The following is a 13,799-nucleotide window of genomic DNA, read 5'->3' as shown; positions in this document are numbered from 1 at the left end:
CAGGGAACTGCCCAAGTGGTAGATACGGTGAGCGATGCACAGACCCCCCCGAGGGGACAGTCTCTGGGGCTGGAGTAGGGGAGCATATTCGGACCCATTTAGGGGGGGCAACACTCCCCCAGCAGAGAGGAGTGGGATGCTAACTCCTGAGGACCAGTGACAGAATAAACACAGAGATGATCAGACCCTAAATGCAGCAAGCTGCAGACAGAAATGTAATTCCCCAGCTGGGAATGGTAACACCTAAAAATACGGAGCTGTGGTTCTCGCAGGAATGCTCAGCGGCCCACGTTCAATCGAGAATGGCTTCTGGATTATGGGTTAGAGTAAATAAAGAAGATCATCTAAGTAACATAACCATAGGTTTTTAGCTTAAAATGACATCTGGTACCAACATATTGTCTATCTCCAAGAAACTCAAATTGCCAGCCGTCCTGGGAGCCTCTGCTGCTCTCAGCAAGTTTTCATCCTGAGTCGATCTGGCGGGTAGGAAGGGCTCAAGTTTGGACCTTCCAGTCCCTCTTTGGGCCCTCGAGTCTCTGCGGTGACTTGGAAGCCACTGCTGGGGACAGGCGACTGTTGTGGCACCGGGCTGGTGGCTCCGGTGGGGACGGAGAGCTGGGCCCGCTCCCCCAGACACCCCCACCTGCTCTCCCAGAGAACAGCTTTAAGGGCACCACTTCCCCATGGTCGGCCAGTGGCAGCGGTTTCTGGAAGGAAGGAAAACCTGCCCCATGAGAGATCTAATTCCTGGTTTTACAGAGTCCAAGCCGCGTGACCGGGGAGAGTCACTTGGCCACCTTATGCCTGTTTCCTCATCGCAGATGCAGACTAAGGAGTAGACTATTTCTCACTGGCCCGAAGCAGCCCAAGAAGGCTGCTTTCATGTTCTCCTGCTCCTGTCCCCGCCCGGGGGCCTTGGTCCCCGAACACCACTGGGGTAGGTCCGCCCGCACCCCCACCGCACGCTGACCTTTGCCACAGGACGTCAGCCTCGTTACCGGGGAAACCAGGCTGGAGTTCTAGGATCCAGAGAAGATGAAGAGCTGTCTTCAAAAGAAAACGAGCAGGGATTTATCACTGGCCCAGGCCTTGGGTGTCATGAAATCCTGACTTCACATCCTCCTTGGGCACAGCTGGGCGTCTTTGAAGAGTTGGGCGGTGAGAGACTGTAACTGCTGTCTTCCTTCGGCTGTTCTGGACACCGTTCATTATCTTTTCTTCCTGTGGCCAAGGCCTGAGCAAGCGAGGAGCAATCAGAGGCTTTTTTTTCCTCCCCTGAGCCACTGCCCAAGCCTAGCTGATCATTAATGCCCTCACTCCTTTCTTGCTTGGCCAGTCACTGACATAGGGAGCACATGTCACATGCACATCGGCTGGTAGTGAGTTGGGCATCAGTCACTTCAGATTCCATGACACGTGGAACCCAGTCACACAGAAAACCCAAGGGGGGAGTTTGGGAGAGCAGAACTGCAGCCCCCAAGTGTGAGAGACATAGCTTCTGACACCTCACGTAGCAGGGCTCCGGGATACTGCGAGGCAGTCGCCCAAAGAGCCCCTGGGATGACACCGTCCTAGGACAGGTGCAGGGTCCAAGGGCCTCTGCACATAATACTGGGAATTAGTTGTCAGAGGAGCCTGTTATGCTTGGGGAGGCCCTGTGCCCCATAAATTTTAGGAAATACAAAGAAACCTGAAGGGTCCCTGCTGAGCAAATAAGAAGGACCCAGCAGTGGAAAGAAACAAAGTGACTGGTATCAACTCTTCGATGACCAAACCTAGAGGGCGGAAAGTAAAAGGCCGCTGTGTGAAGACCAGTTACAGGCCACTGTCGACAGGGTTCTCCAGACCATCTCAGGAATGCTGGCCTGGACCTGAGCCTTCTCTTTCCTATGTCCCCTAGATCAAGCAACTGCAAGGCCCAGGTGGCTGGGATATGTCCCAGGAGGGCCCTGCCCAGTGCACCTGCTGTTCTCTGCATCAAGGAGATCCCACATTTATTTTTTATTTTTATTTTTTAAAACTTTTTTAAAAAGATGTTATTTATTTATTCACGAGAGACACAGAGAGAGAGGCAGAAACACAGGCAGAGAGAGAAGCAGGCTCCCTGCAAGGAGCCTGATGTGGGACTCGATCCCAGGACCTGGGATCATGCCCTGAACCAAAGGCAGATGCTCAACCAGTGAGCCACCCAGGTGTCCCAGATCCCACATTTATTAAGTTTGTTAGAAGTAGGCCTCTCTCCAAGACTGATGGGCAGGGATGGGAAGGATAGGGTTATAATGGGTTCACATTTGCTCTCTGCACCCCAATAAATGGGCCTCTGCATTCAGAGGTTGGCCATCAAGTCAAGACACTTGATATGAATGATCTCAAGCACACAGAGAGAAAGCCAGAAATGTCAGATGTGTCCAGGGCTTCCTGTTACAGAGGCCAGAAGAGCTGGGAGCCACCAAGGACACACTGACTGTGAGGTTCATGTACACTGTCCCTGCTATACCTGTAGTCTGTTCTGGAAATGTAGTAAGTCTCTTGCTTTCATTACAGGCAACTGGAATTATCACTGCTTTTTGGCCACCTGAAGTGGGAGAAAAGTCAAACTCACAAAGTCCAAGAAAATGTCTTTACGCGTCAGAAAATTATCAAGTGGATACTGGTCTGGGACACCTTCTGCATGGAGCTTTTGCAGGGACCCAATGCATGCAGGACATTAAGGTTTGCAGCCCAGCTCCTGGTACCTAATAAGCACTCGGTCAATGTTCAATACTATCTAATTTCCTGGAATATTGAAAATATAACCAGACACAGAGCAGGGCTCCTGGCTTCCCAGGGCTAGTTCATTACCTGTGGCTTACTGTTCTTTATTGCTCTCTGGCTACATTTCCATCCAGGTCATAGTAATTTTGCCTACGAGGATATAAATTGAGTTCAGTAAGTTGCATGATCATCCAGGTTCTCACGGACTTGAATACCATCAGGAGACGGGTCTCAGCGGCCTGGCCTTTCCCGGCCAGTTTCGTGTCTGGAGACGGTCAGGCCTCCCTGGCACTGCTGCTTCTGTCTCACTTCTTGGGGTGTCTCTCTCCACTGCCTCTGCAATTCCCTTTCAGCTGAGTCATTCCCATCTTCAGAACGTATTTACGAGGGATTAGTTTTCTTAGTCACTGATCACATTTCTATTATAATTGTATTCACAACTCTGGTCCCCAGACAGACACAAAACAGAGGCAGGTCAAGGGAAAACACAGGTGGGAGCCCAAAGAGGGTTCTGTGAAGCCCAGCCTGTTGCTTGGCTTCTCATCCTCAGCTCACTTCACCCAATTTCTATAAAAGCATGAATCCTGGTTTTTTGGGTCCAGAGTGTGAATTAGGTGAGGAGAGGAGCCACGGAGCCAGAAAGGTCACTTTTCCCTTAGAGCCCTCCACCTGCGGCCAAGACGCTGCTCCAGGCCCTCATGGCATCGCCTCCTCTGAGGAGCTGAGGAAGGACTGCGAGGGGGACCCTGAGTCCTGGAGCTTGCAGATGAAGAGCAGAGCGCATCCTAACCCCCCGAGTCTGCTCTGCCTGTTGCAGACGCCCCCTCCTCAAGGGGCGGAGAGAACACGCTGGCTGCTCCGTCACCCAAGAGGCAGGCGTTTCCCAGCTCCTGCCCTCAAAACAGGCAGGACGGGGGTGCAGCAGGGCCCTGGACAGCCCACGGTTCCATGAGTGCTCTGCACACGCCAGGCCCCACGTTCGGCACTCTGGACAGGCACCCCCCTTCTCTTAGCAACGATCCTGTGAAGTACACATGAGGGTTATTCTCATCTCACAATGTGGAAGCTGAAGCCCAGGGGGGCTAGGTCATTAACCTGCGGCCGTATCACTAACAGGTGCCAGAGCTGGGACATGAACCCAAGTCACTAGACTCCGAAGTCTGTATTCTTGGAAAAATCTATCATCTATCTATCTATCTATCTATCTATCTATCTATCTATCTATCTATCATCTATCATCTTAAGATTTATTTTTTATTTTTCAAAGATTTTATTTATTTATTCATTAGAGAGAGAGAGAGAGAGAGAGAGAGAGAGAGAGAGAGAGGCAAAGACATAGGCAGAGGGAGAAGCAGGCTCCATGCAGGGAGCCTGATGCAGGACTTGATCCCGGGTCTCCAGGACCATGCCCTGAGCCAAAGGCAGATGTTCAACCACTGAACCACTCAGGTGTCCCAAGATTTATTTATTTTAGAAAGAGAGCAAGAACATGTTTGCATGCAAGTGGGGGTAGGGGCAGAGGGAGAGAGACCATCCCAAGCAGACTCTCCACTGAGCATGGAGCCCACTGCAGGCGCCATCCCAGAACCCTGAGATCATGACTTGGAGCTGAAATCAAGGGTCAGACGCTTAACCTACTGAGCCACCCAGGCACCCCTGGGAAATCCATCTAAAGTTGCATTGTTCAACTGTCTAAGTTACAGAGATGAGAGATTAAAAAGCAGTAAAAAATTAGAAAAACTTTTTTTTTTAAGAAAAACATTTTCTAATGAAATAAAAAACACTACAGAAATGAACTGTACTGAACCAGGCTCTGAACCAGGCTCAGCTGTGCCCGGTCTGAAGTCTTTTCAGGCCTCAGATGGTCAGTGGCCCCAGACCTGCATGCTCTGTTCTGGCCTCAGGCAGGAGGACAGTGTGGGCACAGGGGCCACAGTGAGCCGGCTGGCTGTCACTGTCATCCTCTGCCTGTTTCACTGTCTGCGGCCAGGATGCCTCTGCAGTGGGTCCTGAGTTCCCAGGCCCCCAGAGTCCTGCCCCCACAGCCTTTCAAGGAGACCCTGTGGGGCAGCCAAGGGAGCCTGTATGTCGCTGTGTCCAGATGACTCCACGGCTCCAGCCTCGGCCTCCTCAGCTATGAAACAGGGCTAGAAGCTACATCGTAGAGTTATGAAGATGAAATTAAATGTGTGATGACAAAAGACATGTCAAAGCTTATAAAACACAAAACTTGTAACATGCTGGCAATTATATAACTAAATTTATTTTCATCGGGGTGTGAAGGACCATTAGGATTTGCCCTCCTGCATTGTTTTTAAAGATTTATTTATTTATTTGAGAGACAGAGTGTGTGTGAGAGAGTGTGAGCGGGGCAGGGCAGAGGGAGAGGGAGACGGAGAGAGAGGGAATCTCAAGTGGACTCCCTGCTGAGCATAGAGCAAGATGCGGGGCTTGATCCCAAGACCCTGAGATCATGACCTGAGCCGAAGTCAAGAGTCAGACGTTACCGACTGAGCCACGCAGGCGCCCCTACCCTCCTGCATTTCAAAAGAGGAATTGGATTAAACTAGATGACACCCACGTGAGTGGGGTGTTGATGTGGCATCAGAAAATCCTACCAGCAGGCGGGAGGACTGGAGGCTCTGGCCCTTTGCTGTTGTTCTAGGTGCCCCTGCCCCCCTGCAAGCTCCCTCAGCTGTGCTCCATCCAGAGGGCTGCTGGAGGGGGACAAGGAGATGGGCCTGTGTGCAGGGGGCCCCGGCCCTCGTCAGTGCCGCATGCGAGGGGAAACTGAAGGAACACGCTCCTCCAGCAGGTGCACCGTCAGGATCCAAACCGGGGCGAAACCACGAAGGCCGAAGAGTGGCCAAAAGTAGGCAGCCCAGTGGCACTGGGGACACCACGGCATCCACTACCCCACGGGTACCTTCTGGCATATGACTTCTTTTTTTTTTTTTTTTTTTTTTTTTTTGGCATATGACTTCTTTATAGAACAAGATGTGGGATGGTAACGACATCATGGACCCCATTTATCCCTTCAACACTGGCTACAGGCCTCCTCTGTGCACACTCTACACTGACACCTGTTGAGGGGGTGGTGGTTTACCACGTGTGCCAGTAAAAGGACACTTCTGCTGCATGTTAGAATTCCGGAGGTGCTCACATCAGCATGACCGAACCAAATTCTTGAAGCCAGCCTCTACAAAACACAGTCTAATGCCCATTCCGTGGTGGGGAAAGTCAAGTCCAGGGAGGAAAGGTTTTCTAGCTCAGAGTCAATGGCACAGCTAGGTTTGGGGGCCACCTGTCAGTCAGTCACAATTTTTCGGAATTAATTTTAGTACAGATCTGCCACTTTTTAGAAAAGTCTGGCCGTTGAGCCCAGAGGGTCCAGGGCCCCGAGAGAGGAGAGAACGCCAGCTTTGTTGGGGCGGCCTCCCCAGGACAATGGCTACTCTGGCAGGAGGAGGTGCAGATGGTAGAAAAGGGAAATTTTACCTCCTTGTACCCCCTTCTGCTCAGCAACTAGTAGTTTGAGGCCTGATCTCACTGGGTCCTGGGGAAACTGAGGCAGCCTAGCAGCCTATAATCACACTGGTGGCGAGCTGCCACTTTACACTCTCATTTCATCCCTACGATACCCCGTGAGTGGGGCTAAAACCTCCCACTTCACCATAGGTATAAAGCCGGAGAGGAATAGGAGGCTGGGTCCTGCTGCATAGGCTACGGGGTCTGCCCACCATCCAGCCTCTCCCTCCCATTTGCGTTCCTGCTGTCAGCGCTCCAGCCCACCCAGACCCCGAGTTCCTCTCCCGTGCAACACCTCAATCGTCCCTTTGACATCTGTTAAAAACACATACGTATACGTATACACTTCGTGAGCACCGGCAGTGTTCTAGGCTCTGTGCTGGATGCTGGGAAATGATGCTGAGCATGACCCAGGGCCTGGCATTCTAGGGAGGAAGAGGACTGGAGACCAGGCAAGCCTAGCACGCGGGATGAGCGCTTCATGCAGGGAAAAGTCCAGCTGTAGCGTGAGCACACGGAGATGCAACTGGCCCAGCTGGGGAAGGTGGGGAAGTGGTGTTCGGGGGGCTTGGGACCTCGGGGATGAGTCCAAGCCAACCAACGTCCTCATGACCCGCTTTCAAAAATGAGAATCCAACCACACCACTCCTCTTCTCAAAACCTATCAGTGGCTCCCCATCCCTGACAGAAGGAGGGATGGGCTACTTAGCAGGCTTGCAAAGTTCTCCATGTTCTGACCCCATCTCCTGCCCTGTGTGTGTATGAAGACATTCCTGAGGTCTGAGTCATTGTACCTACAGAGGGAGAGCCAATTCTGCACGCCCTTGGGTCTCACGGGAGGAAGGGCCCAAGCCCCCTGTTATTTTGCTGAGTGAGAGGAGAAAGCGGTGGTAATAAGGAATGAGATGCAGCCCCGGTCCCTCTGTGTCCCGTGGAGAGCCCTATGAGGCCTGTGGACGGTTCTTCCTATGTCTTGACACGGAGGAGTCAGTTTATATGTCCTCTGAGTGCACAGTCCACAGAAACTTCTCTGTCTGAATTGCCCCTTCCCTGGGGCCTTCTCATCCCCTCCGCCCTCCAGGAGCCCCAGGCCCTGCACTTGCTTTGCACACACTGAGCATTCAGAAAGTTTGTGCATAAAGGGTAAACCTCTGCACTTTGCACCAGGATGGGGTTTGTAACAGAGACAAATTCTCCTCCGCTAATTTTCAAGGAGAAAAGAAATGCACTTCAAGCAAGAAAATTGGGTATCTGGGAAGGTTTCCAGCCAGGAGATTTCCAGCAGGACTTGGGAAAAAAAAAATCTCTAGTCCATCCTGCATTAGAACAGAGTGGGGGTGGGAAGGCGACCTTTACTCATCCTTTCCCCAGCTCTGTGCCAGTCACCTCCAAGGACACAGAAGAGGCGACATGGGGCCTGCCCAGGAGACTATAACAATGTGGATTCCTAAATGTAGGAAAACTACACTATAGTGTAGGTTCTTTGCTGTTTCCTCCCCAATTCTGAGTCGGCCTTCTTCACAGTTAGGATGGTGTCTGACCCACGTCTATACCAGGGGCTCCTGACTCCCAGGGAGATAGTCTGGTTCTGTATCAATGGTTCCTCTCAGCCTTCCTCATTCGATAGCCTAGAGATGGTAGTTTTTAAATTTTGGGAGGAAGGATGAGGCGTGAGAGATTTAGGAGGGGCATACGTACTACTGTCCTCTCAACACGTGGCCGAAAGCAGCTTTCGGTGCCTTAACACGAAACACATGGCTTGTTCATTCATTCCACAATGTCTGCTGAGTGGCAGAGACTGTTCTAAGCCCTGGGGTCCCTGCACGGAACCAAACAAAGCTCCTGCCCTCAGGAAGCTTGGACGGTTGGGGGAATAAACAACAAACAAACAGGACCCAGGTAATGAGGGTAAGACAAGTGCAGGGCAGGTCTCTTTGAGACTGTTGTCCCATTGTCATCTGGAGCAAATACCTGGAAGAAGGGAGGGAAAGAAATGCATGGATGTGTGGAAGCTGAGGAGCCAGCAAGGGCAAAGGCACTGGAGTAGGAAAGCACTTCATGCATTTGAGGTCGGTTGGTGGCAGGTGGGTGGACGTGATGCCAAAGAGGGTGTAGACGCAGCAGTGGGACAGAGCTGGTGGGCCCTGGGAGCCATGTTCAATGAACTCTGGGTATCTCCTGGGCATTTTCTATGTGCCTAGGCGTGTCCTAGGCCCTGGGGATACTAAGATTTCACACAGCTTAGGATCTAGCGAGTGATGGCAAACAGAGAGAGAGGAGTCCGGGACCCTGTGGTCAGTGCTGGGGGGCGGGGGGCATGCGGACGGCCTCCCTGGGGAGAGGACATCAGAGCCAGTGGGGGTGGCTGCGAAGCAAGCCGGAGGTCAGCTGTGTTCCGCCCACCTGCCACCTCGGTAAGGTCCCCTAATCTCTCTGAGCCTCCCCTTCCTTGTGCAAAAAAAACTCAAAAAACAAAAAAAACAAAAACCCAGGAATCACAATACCCGTTCTCTAAAGAGAAAACAAGGCCCTGGGTGTGAAAGTGTTTTGAAAACTGTGAAGCCCCAGATGGATGTAAGACGCCGCTACCATCCCACCACGCTGCTTCCTGTCCCCCTGCACGTTGTGACTCTGTGTGAGGGCGCAGGCTCCTGCCGCTCTCCATCCTCCTGGAGCCCAGCTGCTCAAACACGTGTTCAGACTCCTGTTCTCTTCTGGGCTCTCTGTCCTCTTCCATCAGAACCAGAGCACCCTGCCCCTGCTCCCTGGGCTCCAGCCGAGACAGGCCACCCTGCACTGGTCGGATCCATCTGCATCCATGGGGGGAACGCTGTCCCCACACAGGCCATGCGTGGCTCTGACCAGAGCTGCATGTCTCTGCAGCAAGAGGTGCTCAACCGGGGAAAGAAAAGAGCCTGCGCTCTCTATGAAGAATGGACATTCAGGAGTAAATTTCCACCAGCAGACTGGCACGGTCCAGGTTGAACACCAAACCAACCCCAAATGGAGTTAGAACAAAGTGCGTTGCACGTGCCCCGTTCCAAAGTCAAAGAGCTCTTCATCTCCAGGTCCCTCTGGAAAGACAGGTATCTGTTCACTGAGCCCCGAGCTTTACATATTTCTTCTCTGGTGTGTGTTTTCTGCAGAACTGCCCTCCTGTAAGCTCCCCTCCTCAGCTGTGACACCCACCCCTGCCTCATGGGGGGGTAGACGCTGGCTGGGTTCAAGTACTGCTTCTGTTCTATCACCCCGAGCACCACCCCCTTGGGCCTTCAAGACTATCTGGAAAAAAAGGTGGGCGTGACAATCATCCACCCCAAGGTGGATGAGCTTCAGTTTCTAATGGTAGCACCCGGCCATCTCTCCCGGCTCAGGATCTACAAGGTCCCCGCATTTTATCTTGACTTCTGTGTTTCCATGCTCTCCTGCTTCCCTCCCCAGTTGAGGGAAATACACATGGTCCTGGGTTGGATTCTTGCCTAACTTGGCATTTTGTGAAGCACGCAGCTTGCTCCTGGTGCCCCCGATACCACAGCAGAATAACAGACCCCTGAATCGCAAGTTGGCCTTCGGGCCTTTAGAGGATGAGCCCTTGCGGTCTTGGCACTCCGGATACCACATTTCCTGGTCAGTGCAAGCAGCTGCTTCTCCAATGTGCTAATAACATACATATCCATTTGCTCCCACCTGAGAAGTGCAGTTCTGAGGGCTTGTTTTATCCCAGTCTTAATGGCACTGATTTTTCTCCAGATATTTGCTTTCATGAGCATAGATTTCTGTCGAGAAGGCAGTTGGCTGTTTTATTCATGGCAGGAATGGCTCAATTGTAGGTATAGAAGTAGGTCGAAGGCACTGGGGGTTTGATTGGTCTGGGGAATGAGATTTAAAATACCCAAGGGGTTCTCATATATTGTAAACCTTCTTCTTCGATGAATGGGAGCCCAGGGGAGGGACATGGGCAGAGCTTTCTGGATTGTCTGGGAAGGGCATGGGGGTTGAACTAGGTGGGGTCTCACAGGAAGGCTGGCTGGCTGGGCTGAGCAGACCCAAGGAGCTGGCGAGGGGTGTGGGGCCCAGCGGTGCCAGGCCAGGAATGCACTGAGGGATGCAGAGCCCAACGGGTCCTCTGAGGCTCTGTGGGCAGGAGGGGGAAAGAAAATTCAGAAAAAGGCAGAACAAAGGAGCGCACAGCAGTAGGGCCAATGGGTAAAGCTACAAGGACTCAGAGTCCGCCTTCACCGCTGGAGAGGCTTGAGGAGAGGGGGCTGCTGCCCGAGATGACCAGCCCTCTGCAGGCTAGGGATAAGCAGGGCTCAGGGAGGGGGAGAGGGGCTCCTAGCAGGTGGGGCAGGGGCACTCTGTGACCCTGGAGATCTCCTGGAGCACTAAGAGTCTGACATTCTATGAAATTTTCATCAAGTATCTCCCAAGATAGTCATCTAATATACAATTTCAGTTCATTACATCGCGAATAAAAGAACCAACAATTTCATATTCTAATGGGTTTTATGCCTTCATTAGATAAAACATATAACTTTATTAAGTTAGAGGAAGCTTATTGGATATGTTTACTACCTCGACTGTGGCGATGGTGTGTTTCATGAGTCTGTGCAGATGTCCAAGCTCATCAAATGATAAGTAAATAAGTGCCGTTTTTTATATATCAGTTATAGCTCAGTAAAGCTGTTAATTAAAAAAAATACTGTGAATTAAAAAAAGAAACTTATTGGTTCTCTAATCCAGGACCTAGGGCCTGTGGCCTGTTTTTATAAAGTTTTATTGGAACAGCCGCACGCATTCATTTACATGTAACCTTTGGCCGTTTTCATGCCACAACGGCAGAGCTGAGTAGTTACGGTGGTGACCATATGGCCCAGGAAGCCCAATATATTTATGACCGGGCTCTTGAGAGAAAAAGTTTGCCATCTGTCTATCTAATTCTAATCACCCAATTCATAGGTAAGAAAACTGCGGTTGACATAATCTGGAGACTTCCTTTAGGTTGAGCAAATCGGTGGCTGAGAGGGGATAAGAACCATATAGCAGAGGCCCAGGCCCGTGTTTCTTCTCAGCTTCGGCTCACAGCATCCTGCTGCCGGCGGCTCTCTTTAGGAGTTCCTCTTCAAGTCATACCTTGTGCTCCTTTTACAGACACAAGGCCCAAGGCCAGAGGTGAACTGATGGGCCCCGGGTCACCTGGCCGCAGGATAGGGCTCCCTCCCTGAGTTCCCATCCCATAGGGCTGGCTCCCAACTGCCTTCCCAGGAAGGCTGAGGCCTGGAGAGCAGAAAGAGCTTCTAAGAGCTTCTAGGACTAGAACTCATCTGGTTCCCCAATCCCCTCTCAGCATTAGCATTCACCTTCTGTTAGCCAACAAAAGGACACATTTACAACTGTCTGGAGTTCGACTTGAAAACCCTTTTCACAGGTTTCCAGGGAAATTACTCCAAGTGGCCTTGATGGGTTAAAATGATTTTAACACACCCAGTCGCCTTCAGCTCCTTCCGTGGCATCTGCTACAAGCAGCAGAGTACATGAGTACCTGATGTTTAGCTTCTTTGGAAATAAAAGACTCCAAACAAGATGGTGCAGAGGGGCAAAGCCCCCTATCTACCCGCAATCATATTTAAGAGAACAAACCGCCAATCTGAGGCCCACGATGAGCCTCTGTTCTCTGTGTGGGAGATTTCTCAGAGCTATGAGATCAACTGACCCCTCGAATGATCTAACGTTTATCCCAGAAGAGTATCAAGTGGAAGCTGACCCTCCTTTTCTCCCTCCTCCCAACTGTGTCCCCTCAGAGGGCTGTTTCCCTCCTCCTGACCATTTACAAGCCTTTACATTCTCTGCATTTCCACTTCTAGCACACATTCCTCTTGGACAGAGACCAATGAATAGTCTCAGGAGAAGTTAAAGACCATCGGCATTCCCAATATAAGTGGTCAAGAGAATAAAGGATGTGTGTGCTATCAACATGAGGGACACCCCCACCCTCCCTACCCCAAAGCCTTGCCAAGGCCATACGTCTCACAGGTGCATGGTTCCCCGGGCCCAGAGAGCTCCTGAGCAGCTCAGACACAAGTCTGAATTTCAAGAGTGACATTTCCTAGCCAAGGGAGGAAAGTTAAGGATGGGAGAGAAGACCGGTCACCAGAGCCAGCTTCGTGTGGAGTTCAGCCATTGGGTCCCCTATTCCTTGTCCCTCTGAACTCGGCCCGCCCTTCTCAGTGGAGTCAGCTCCTCATGGCTTAAAGAAGACAACCGACATGTATGGTGTCAGGCACTGGGTGGGGTTCTGGCCATCGAAGCTGGAGATAGTCCTTGCCTTCACATTCTTTGAGAACCTGGACCAGGTTCTATCTGTATGGCCTATTTAAATCCTCACATAACTAGAAGATCAGATTATCCGTGTTTTATACACGCAGCATCGCCAACTCCGAGAAGCTAAGCAACTGGTCCAAAGACATGCAGGAAGTAAGTGAGGCAGCTGGGCTTTGAACTTGTGTGTGTCTGTGTGCTTTCCATCACACCATGCTGCCTCCAAAGCCTGGGGACTGTTTTTCACTGCGGTTGCTGGCCAGCTGTGCATCACCCCACCAGTGGGTGCCCAGCGGCTGCAGGAACATGGGCGGAGACACAGACTCACTGGATGTGCTGCCCAGGGTGTTGGAAAGCTGAAGGTCGTTTGGAGAGGAGAGGGCAGAGGGTGGAAATGAGGGAAGAACAAACCCGATTTGTGTGGAAATACAATTGTGTATGTTAGTGTGAATTATTGGGATTGATCTTGGCTGGTGAGAGTCCCAGATGTACAGACAACTGTGCTCACTTGGGCCCCAGGGGCTCCTGAACAGAGGAGGGATATCCCCAAGGGCCATTGCAAGGGCTGCCGAAGACAGCAAAAGCACAAGATTCCAGTGGCACCTGGAGTGAGGTAGGCGGGTGAGGACAGGACCTGAGAGCTGTTTCCGAGAGAAAAGGTGGGCGGTGAGCTGAAGACCTCCACCGTGAGCTGACAGGTAACCCGGATGAGTGGCTGCACCCTGGGGCAGAGGGGTCAGCCTGACTCTTGGATCCCCCGGCCACGTATGCAAATGCCATTTCTCTTGTCCTTTGCAGCTAAGTCTCCAACACCTCTCTATCTCCATCTATTCGCCCACACTTGGTGGAGGGAGGAAGTGAGGATGGAAGTGACCACAGTAAGGCAGACACACCCCAGAGCTTCGGTTCAGAGTACCTGCTCCTGATCTCACTCCTCACTACGAGTATCACCACCAGGCCCACCGCGAAAATCTTCAGGGTCTGGGGCAAGAACAGAAAAAGCCCACAGGCCATATCAGTAAATATTGAAGAGTTACAAATCAGGCCTACAAATGGCTAGGTAAAAAATGTACTGTTCTCCTGCCTGGGATATTATACATCCTCCTATCTGGAAGAGCAGATTCCAATTCAGAATTTTCAGAGTCCACATATTTACAGGTTGAGCCATGGTGGCAAGGGATGGCGCACCCATGGAT

At 51.6% G+C, this 13,799-nt stretch overlaps 1 protein-coding gene across 2 annotated transcripts in view; it reads right to left on the bottom strand.

Annotated features, from left to right (window-relative positions):
• Positions 1 to 13,799, bottom strand: part of FAM78B (family with sequence similarity 78 member B) — an 88,532-nt gene that overhangs the window by 34,473 nt on the left and 40,260 nt on the right. The window lies entirely within an intron of this gene.

Source organism: Canis lupus, chromosome 38 (assembly GCF_011100685.1).
Source record: "Canis lupus familiaris isolate Mischka breed German Shepherd chromosome 38, alternate assembly UU_Cfam_GSD_1.0, whole genome shotgun sequence".
Classification (NCBI taxonomy): domain Eukaryota; kingdom Metazoa; phylum Chordata; class Mammalia; order Carnivora; family Canidae; genus Canis; species Canis lupus.
This window is presented reverse-complemented; position numbering and strand designations above follow the sequence as displayed.